At 35.6% G+C, this 10,275-nt stretch overlaps 1 pseudogene; it reads left to right on the forward strand.

Annotated features, from left to right (window-relative positions):
- Positions 1-4,391: 4,391 nt before the first annotated feature.
- LOC148758516 (small ubiquitin-related modifier 1 pseudogene) lies at positions 4,392-9,167 on the forward strand (annotated as a pseudogene).
- The last annotated feature ends 1,108 nt before the right edge of the window (positions 9,168-10,275 follow it).

The raw sequence follows: 10,275 nt of genomic DNA on the forward strand, positions 1-10,275 counted from the left end.
TGGCTGGGGCAGGACGGTAAATGCTAATGGCTGAGAACACAGTCATTTGACTGGGAGCTTGCAAGAAGAGGAGCCTGTTCTTGGCTGAGCCCACCTTGAGTGCAGTTTCCCCTCTCTCCTCCCTGAGCAGGAAGGGAGGAGGAAAGATAGGTCTTAGTTCAAATACTTCATTCTTCATACTTATATTTAGTATATTATGTTTTATATATTTTCTTTAAGAAATGGAAGGAAAACTGACTCTGGGTGGTGAACATACAATGCAATATACAGAGGGTGCCAAAAAAAATGTATACACATTTTAAGAAAGGAAAAAACTGTACCAATAACAAAAGATGAATACAAGTCATGTGTATACATTTTTTAGGTACCCCCGGTATAGATGATGTATTATAGAAATACACTTGAAACCTATACAATTTTACTAACCAATATTTATTTACTAATAAATTTAATAAAAATTTTAAAAACTGGATCACTTTACACATACACACACGCACACACAGAAATGTTTCTTCTTTTGGTGTAAGTTATTAGAACCATCTCTAAAGACTTAAATGGTTGTTTTTAAAACTAATTTTCACCAGTTTCACTGGGGAGCAGGTCTTAGACTGTTATATCAGAAGTGACTCTCTAACCAGTTTTGATTTTATACTAGTGACTCAACTTCTCTTAGATTCAGTTACATTTCCTTTAACATTAAAACACACACACACACACACACACCTATTTTTCAAGGTTTTTGTTAGTATTAAATAAAGTATGCATATCAAATATTTATTTAACATCATATTTCTCATATGGAACACATTTTTATAAAGAGGCACTATTCTTTTTTTTAAATCAGAAGTGGTCGTGTGTTGTATATTTATTCATTCACTCAAATATTTCTTGAGCACAAGCTATGTGTACTATTCCAGATGGTGGGAATTTTGAGCAAATCAAAGGATATGCCTTCATAGAACTTACATTCTAATGGAGCAGACAAACAACAAACAGATGAATTTTTAAAAATCATGTCTGGAAGTGCTAGTGTGATAAATAAATATAAAACAGGGAAAGTGACTAGAAAGTGATGGGGGCTACCAGAGATATGCAGATTCCAAGTATTTCACTTTCTTCATTAAAATGTCAAGAGAGTCTAAATTTTGCAAATTTTGGCATCTAAATGCCTTTTGTCTTCAGAAGTAGAGCAAAAATCCTTTGTCAACCCCCGATTCCCACTTTTTAACCTTTTACAAAATATGAATATATATATATTTCTGTTTGCCAGAGGCTAAGCTTCCACAGCAATGTTTAAATGTAATAAGCTTTAGATATTGCTTCTATTCTCATAAGGACAAGCCTGACTAAAAGTGGTAGGCACAGGCTGATAGACTCCTTTGGTCACTTCTAATTCTGTTCTATGACATAAAGATGTGCTATATATATGAATGGGAATTCCAAGAGAGTGAGGGAGAGAGATTAAATTAAAGGTCCTATAAATCCTATAAAATACTACCGGGATTAGAGATATTGTAGATGTCACAATTTATTATCCTGATGATAACTTTAAAAAGAAAGAGAGGGAAATATAAAATGTAATATAAATTTTTTAAGAGAAGTAATTACTAAATTGGTTTTTATGCTTTAGTATTCTCTCAGAAGATAGAATATTCCCTTGACTATTCACTCTAAGTCACAAACACTAAAAGTCTACTAAGTACCCAACATTAGCAGAGGGTATGCAGTTATTATTAAGACATATGTCCTATCCTCAAGAATAAAACAACTACAGAAATAACTATATAAATCTGACCTCCCCAGGTCACTAGCAGAGGAACCGTGTTAGGATGAAATTAGTACTAGAGCAGCTCTAAAGCCTTAACTGTATCACCTTCTTCCTTCTGTCTCAACAAGAAAGGTTGTGGCTAGGACGATTTCTTGTATGTCTTCTACAGCCTTGTCTTTCTCCTGATCGCTCCAATATATCTCAGAGAGCCAGATGCTGCTGAAAAATCCACAATCTGCTATTTTAACCGCTAATTCCCCTGCATGGGCTTGGGCAATGGGAAAGGGATGCTATTGCATGCACTGTCTTCCCTTTGCCTTCATCAGGAAGTTTGGGCTAGAAACTCATTCAGAGAAAGTTGACAAGATTTTGTGTTACAGGCAGAAACTAGGGGATTTCATTGTAAAGCTGCTGCTCCCTCTGTGACAGCTGCTGTATTCCATAAAGTCATTGCCATCATTCACAGCTGGCTACCACTATGCATTCACCTTTCATTGCAATAGTTCCCTGAAAAATGCTCTTTCCACTGCCTAAAATAGGTTATTTTCTTCTCTTTGCCCTACTTCAAGAAGTTCAGGGCTATGGGTTCCAAATTTGCCTCTAATTTTTGAAAAAAATATTGATCCTGTTGCCTCAGAATGCTGACCATGACTGACCTGAAATTCCCGTTTCTAGAAGTCTCTTGGAAGTTTATTCATTAAAAACCCAAATTAACCTTTTAAAGTCTCACCTCTTCCAGGAACAACATCGAGTTCTAATGAAACAATCCCTTTTTCCAGTGCCACCAGGAGATTTATTTGGGGAGATTTAAAAAGGAAGGAGTTGGGCCGGCCCGGTGGCTCAGGCGGTTAGAGCTCCGTGCTCCTAACTCTGAAGGCTGCCGGTTCGATTCCCACATGGGCCAGTCGACTCTCAACCACAAGGTTGCCGGTTCGACTCCCGCAAGGGATGGTGGGCTGTGCCCCCTGCAACTAGCAACGGCAACTGGACCTGGAGCTGAGCTACGCCCTCCACAAATAAGACTGAAAGTTCAACAACTTGACTTGGAAAAAAAAAAAACAGTACACACTGTTCCCCAATAAAGTCCTGTTCCCTTTCCCCAATAAAATCTTTTTAAAAAAGAAAAAAAAGAAAAGACCTGAATGGCTAAAAAAGAAAAAAAAGAAAAAAGAAAGGAAGGAGTTGATATAAAAGACATTTAGAAGGCAGAGAGGGCAGGGTTAGTGACCAACTGAATGTTGGTAAGAGAAGATTGGAAGGAGTTTAGGGCAATTCCTTGGATTCTGGTACAGGCCACTGGTAGAAGATAAATGATAGAAATTCAAGAAGATGGAGAAGCAGAGGATCAACAGGCTTTGGTAACCCCCAAGATTATGTTTCAAAACTCATTATGTGTGTTCAGCCTCTTAAGGGTGAAAATAGAAATTAAGACAAGACACAGACAGAATAAAACAAAACAGGGGCACTAAAAGACAATGACACTGACTTGGATAATACTATTAGTAAGTGTCCTCCTAGATACATTCCAGAGCTTTCATTCAAGTGATAATATTTAAGAGTCCAGGCCAGATTTCAAACACTTGGAGATGTGGGATATAACATTATTTTCTATTCAATTTTTATACCTGATATGAAGTCAAAGAATAACCAACACCTTTTAAAGTCTCTAACTACAGTAAATGGCCTAAAATGTTAGGCAGAGGCAGTTCTCTTTGGCTATGCTAAGGGAGTGATTCTGTAAGAAGAGAGTCCTGCTGAGCACTATAGGTTGCTGCAGAGGCCTACAGTTCTGGGCGCTATGGGCAGGGTGGGCACTCTACAGGCATATGTTGTAATCCAGCAGGATGCAGACAGCAGGAAGTTGGCACACAGATGCCCCGTCCAGTGAGACAGATGGCTACTGACATTGTCAGGCTTTTCCCCAAGCAGAAACAGCAAGTCTAGAAAACAGGCAAACATCTTCCCAGGTTCACTGGCCTCTCAAGCACAAGAAGTAATGGCAGAACAATACACTTTTTATATTGATATAGAACTGTTACCTGATAATAGGTCCATGGCTGCACTCTGCTCTTAATGAGTTCAAATAGCAGGTAAGATGGGAAGAAGAAAGAGGGAGCTAAAGAATAGGCACATGTGGTCTGAGAATGAGACAGTGAAGTTTAAGGTATCAGAGATGGAGCAGCTCTGAATTGTTTAAAGAGTGGCCTAGAGGTGAAGGGCATAGCAAGCATAGGACATCAGGGAATTGTGAGTCTACTGTATTGGGTATGTTGTTCTCATGGGGGTTTATATTTAACAAAAGGACAGATAGAAACAGTGCAACGAACAATGAATAAAGGATTTGATAAAAAATTCCTCCAATGATGGTAACTAGGGTAAGGGAAATGCAATAAATCATGATGAGGATAAAAAGAAAATGATATTCCACCCCATCCCTGTCTGATAGAACTTTCTGCAATGATGAAAATGATCTATATCTGCACTAATCCATATAATAGCCACTAGCCATATTTCATACTGAGCACTTGAAATATGATTAGTTTGAGGAACTGAATATGAGGAACTGAATTTTTAACGATATTTAAATTTAATTAAGTTTAATTTAAATAACCACATTACGTTAATGGGTATCATATTGGATATTGCAGTTCCACCGATTTGTAAGAACAGTGGACTGAAACCAGTAAGGATGAGGTAGTAAGTGAACCTCACAGTTTCTTCCACTTCTTTTCAGGTGTCTTACTATCTACCCTACTCCTCTAGGGGTGTATTTGTGTGGAGACTAAAAGAGTAAGTCATGTTTAGGAAGAAGAGAGTAAATATGCTGTGGATAATTATACATTCTTGTTAACTAGGTGTTGTTGATAAATATGTGTTGTTGTGGTCTTTATACGAGGTGTGATCAAACAATATGGTGAATGCTTAAATTTAAAAAATTTGAGGGAGACACATTGCCATAATAACCCTCAAAATATTCCCCCTCACTTCAAGCACACTTATCCCATCATTCTTGCCACTTTCTGAAGCAGTTTTGGAAGTCCTGTTTCGTGAGGGTCTTTAGTTGAGCTGTTATGGCTACCTCGATGTCCTGAATCATTTTGACTTCGGGAAAGAGCCAGAAGTCTCATGGTGCCAGATTCGGTGAATAAGGTGGCTAGGGACACACCAGAATGTTTTCATTTGATAGAAATGTCCGTACCAGAAGCGATGTGTGACACGGAGAGTTGTCATAATGGAGGATGATTTACAGCACACTTTGTATCACAACTTCTCACACTCGACTGACCGCAGAAAAGAAGTTTAAAACTTGTCACACACTGTTACTGAGGTTTGATGCACTAGCACTACTTCCTGTATTGAAGATCCCTGCCTTTTTGTTGGATGGCACTCAGCAGCAGCATTCACTCAGCAGCATGTATTTGGTGATCACAATGGATAGGCTTAGTATCACACATTGCTTCTGGCATGGCAATTTCTGTCAAATAAAAATATTACGGTGTGTCCTCATCCACCTTATTCACTGGATCTGGCACCGTGTAACTTCTGGCTCTTTCCCAAAGTCAAAATGACCATGAGAGGTAAGCATTTTGAATCGATTCAGGACATGGAGGCAGCCACGGCAGCTGCAGCTAAAGACACTCATGAAAGAGGACTTCCGAAACTGCTTCAGAAAGTGGCAAGAACAATGGGATAAGTGTGTTCAGAGTGGGGGAGAGTATTTTGAAGGGGATTAATGGCAATGTGTCTTTTACTGTAATAATTTTGTTGTTGTTTAAACATTCACTGTATTGTTTAATCACAACTCCTACATGCTATTTCCCCTGCCAGAAAGTTTTTTAAGCTTCTACATCTATAGCAGTAATTCCTAAAGTTTGGTTCATGGAACCCTGGGGGTTCTCAGGACTCTTTCAGCAGATCCAGGATATCAATATATTTTCAAAACATGTTATGACATCCCTTGTCTTTTTTTACTGTATTAACATTTGCATTAATTTCACAAAAATAATGGTAGGCTAAACATAGTACCAATTAAGGCATTGGCACAAAACTATATACCATGTTTCCCCAAAAATAAGACCTAGCCAGACCATCAGCTCTAATGTGTCTTTTGGAGCAAAAATTAATATAAGACCCGGTATTATATTATAGCATATATTATACCTGGTATTATATTATACCTGGTATTATATTATACCTGGTATTATATTATATTATATTATATTATATTATATTATATTATATTATATTATATTATTATTATATCGTATCATATCATACCTGGTCTTATAGTAAAATAAGACCATGTCTTATGTTAATTTCTGCTCCAGAAGATGCACTAGAGCTGATGGTCTGGCTGGATCTTATTTTTGGGAAACACAGTAAGTAATCATTGTATTTTTCACTGCCAGGCATTTGCAATTAAAAAAAAAAGATAATTTTATTTAAGAATATCTTTAATGAAGCAATAAAATTATTAAATAATTCTTCTTGCTTGCTCAATTTTTAAATATTTTGTGTGGCAGAAAAGGAAGTAAACCTAAAACACTTATGGTGGACATTGAAATACAATGGTTGTACAAAAAACTTTGTGCAATCATTTGAGTTATAAGCTGAACTATCCACATTTTCCAATGAACACCATTTCACTTGGAAGAATAACTGAAAATTATGATTATTCAGAATTTATTGTGTGTTTAGCAGACATTTTTTGGAAAATGAACAAAGTGAGTTTATCACTTCAAGGAAAATAATTGATAGTATGTATATGTTACCAATGATAAAATTTGAATCTTGACATAAAATTGGATTTTTTGGAAAACTTTTATTTGCCACTATGAGCTTGACTATCTTTCCATGCTTAAAGACTTTTTTGTTGATATTGGTGGTGGTATTAGTACAGGTTTGTATTTTTGTTTTTGTTTTTGTATAATGAAGAAAGGTGTCAAAATTTGGAAGATCTGCGTAATTGTATGAATGCAGATTTCCCAAATGATCAATGCACAATGATTCATGATTAAAATATCAAAGTGCAAGACAGGCCCATGGATTTTAATGAAACAGGGTAAGAATAGTTCACTGATGATATGGTTTCAGATTGCATATTAAACTAACCTGGAAGAGATTACCACCTGTCGAATTTTAGTGTAATGTTAAAGAACAATATTCTCAATTACCTGAAAAGGCTATTAAAATCATCATCACTTGTTCAGTTATTTATCTATGTGAGGCAGAATTTCCTTACATATTTCAATAGAAACAACATTTTCCAACAGATTTAATGCAGTGCAGATATAAGAAGGCAGTTACATTCTAAGTAATACATAAAGGGATTTGCAAAATTGTACAACAATGGATACTCTGATTTTTGTTTAATGATTTTTTAAATGATTTTTAAAAATATTTTCTGTGAAAATATATTCATGTTAATATGCAATGCGTGTATGTTATTTGTAAAATAATTTAAAATATTTTATAAATTTATATTTCAAATTACAATACAAAAATATCAATACATATAACTCACATAAACAAAAGTTATTTAGAGTCCTCACTTATTCTCACAAGCATGAAGGGGTCCTGAGATTAAAAAGTTTGAGAACCATTGATCTAGAAAAAACTCATTGATCATTTAGGTCCTCGCTAGAACCTGTCTTAAAAGAAAACCTTTCCCTAGCTCTTGAGCCATTCATTCCCTGTTGTGTATTTGCATATCATTGGTGTAAATGTTCCTTTGAATGTGTATATATTGTGCATAAGAGACAAATGCAGAGACAATCAGACAGACACAAATGCACAAGTGGAATTAAGACATATCCCTTTGTAGAAAAATGAAAACAATGGTACATTTATGGACAAAGATACAGGAGCCAGTGGATAGGAAAAATAAAAATTAAAAGGAAAAGGTAGAACAATGAAGCAAGAGCATTTGCTAAATTTTAAGAGTACTGGTTGTGAAAAAGAGCCGAGATAAAATAATTAATCTTAGAAAGAAGAAACTTAATTTTTCCATCTACATTGAAACAGGTTAGATTGCTAAAAAAAATTTAGTATTGGTGAAATGAAAACTGAGAATGATGGGAAATATCATGTTGAAAGACCTCATCCTCTTTTTACAGAAAACAAGGAACACTATCATTTACTACAAGAAAAAAAGAGAGGGGTTCTTGGAATTATGGCCATCGTGACCATAAGATAGTGCTAGGAAACAAATGGAGATGAATTAAAAGAGTTGCTAAGGATCAGAGGGGGTGCGGCCATGATCGGATAGCTCAGATATTCATTAGAGCCTCTCTGAACTTTCCCTGACTTTCTCTTATGGAGCCAGGCAGAGTCAAAGTAAAGTTTAGGACTAACAGAGAAAAGACCATCAGGAAGAAATCTAGTGAGCAGCTTCAGTAGGCATGGAACTCTGTTATTATTAGGGAGTTCCATAGAGGATTTTGTTTATTTGCCTTTTTTGGCACATTTGATTATTTATTAAGTATCAAGCAAATTATATGAATAATTTACTCTGGCAAATAATTTGTGTATATTATAATTTCTGGTGTCTAGCTAATGTCTAATTTAATTGAGAACAATGACAAATTTTATTATTTATGGCTTCAATTATAATTGTTTCATGAGAATAAGGAGACCTTATGGTAAAACATACTCTATGCCTTATCTCTAGGAAAACCGTATTTGAGGCTGGCATCTTACGGAATCTCTTTCATCAATAATCATCCTTAAATGGCATTGGTGAGGGTTCAGCAGTTAATATATAATAAATAAATTACAATAGTCCCCCCCTTTTTGCAGTTTTGTTTTCTGTGGTTTTAGTTACCTACAGTAAACCAAGATCCAACAATATTAAATGGAAAATTCCAGAAATTAAAGATTCATGTTTAAATTGCATGCCTTTCTGAGTAGCCTCATCACATAGACATTTTATCATTTCACATCATCATAAGAAGAAGGGTGAATAGAGTACAATAAGACATTTTGCAAACGGTGTTGTGCTGTGGGGAAAGAGAGAGAACCCGGAGAGAGGTTCTGCGACCCTGAAGCCGCTGTTCTGCGGAGATCTCAGGTGAAGCCATCGTCACTATATGTGACCAGGAGGCAAAACCTCCAACTGAGGATTTGGGGGATGTGAAGAAAGGAGAATACATTAAACTCCAAGTCATTGAGCAGGATAGGTGTGAGATTGACATCGAAGTGAAAATGACCACACATCACCAAAAAAACCAAGTGTCATACTGTCAAAGACAGAGAGTTTCAATGAATTCACTCAGGCTTCTCTTTGAAGGTCAGATAAACCACTGATAATTACACTCCAAAAGAACTGGGAAAGGAGGAAGAAGATGTAATTAAAGTTTATCAGGAACAAATAGGGGACAGGAGTCATTCAATGGTTTAGATATTCTTTTTTTCTTTTCCCTCAGTCCTATTTTTCATTCTTTTTGAAAATAGTTATTTTGTAATGTAGTGTTCAAAACAGTTGAAAACTGTCACCCTCATCTTTTTAAAACATCTGGTAATTTGCATGCTAGTGCCCATTGTTCTTTATTGTTTGTTTTTCATTGTGCTTATTTTTTGGTGATCAAACCTCACCTCACTTCATACTGCCCTCTCCTTTTTAAATATTATGTGCGTGCACAGAGAGGCCACCTTTTTCAGGACTGTGCATTTTCAGGCTTGTGATAAATTAGATCGATCAATGAAAGTGTTCATGACTTTCTAATTGGCCCCAAAGTTCTAGTATATGATTGCTTTACTCCTGAACTGTGAGTTTCAGTGTGAGATGGAAGTTTTTCAGAGAACTGAACTGTGGGAAAATGACCTAACCTTGACTTGAAGCTACTTTTAAAATCTGACGGTCTAGACAAAAGAAGAGGAATATCAGGTTAGGGTCAACGTGCCAAATGTAGTGAGAGTAAAGACAAACTCCAAAGATGGCTTTCCTGGAGAGTGAAAAAAAATCTTGTCAGAGGATCCTAGAAAAGTTCTAATTTTCATTAGCAGTTAATAAAGTTATTCATGCAGCAGTGTGTACAACAGAACATTGTTCTTTTTTATTTGTACCTTTTGGCCTGGGATATGAGTTTTAAATGGAGATTGTCTGTACCACCTTCATTAAAATAAACAAAATATTTGCACACACAAAAAAGGTATTTTCAAAGAGAGACCACATTGACATGACATTTACTACAGTATATTGTTGTAATTGTTTTATTTTGTTATTGTTGTTAATCTCTTACTGTGCCTAATTTATAAATTAAACTTAATCAGAGGTAATTTCTTTACAGTAATTGCTTGAGAAACATTCAGATATTTTATTTTTTAAATTTACAATTATAGTTGACATACAATATTATATTACATTCAGCTGTACAACATAGTGATTAGACATTTATGTAACTTATGAAGTGATCACCCAGGTAAATCTAGAATCCATCTGACACCATATATAGTTATTACAATATTATTAACTATATTCCTTATGCTATATGTTACATCCCTGTAAC

Source organism: Rhinolophus sinicus, chromosome 3, assembly GCF_057876585.1.
Source record: "Rhinolophus sinicus isolate RSI-liver-muscle chromosome 3, RSI-T2T, whole genome shotgun sequence".
In the NCBI taxonomy this organism is placed as follows: Eukaryota; Metazoa; Chordata; class Mammalia; order Chiroptera; family Rhinolophidae; genus Rhinolophus; species Rhinolophus sinicus.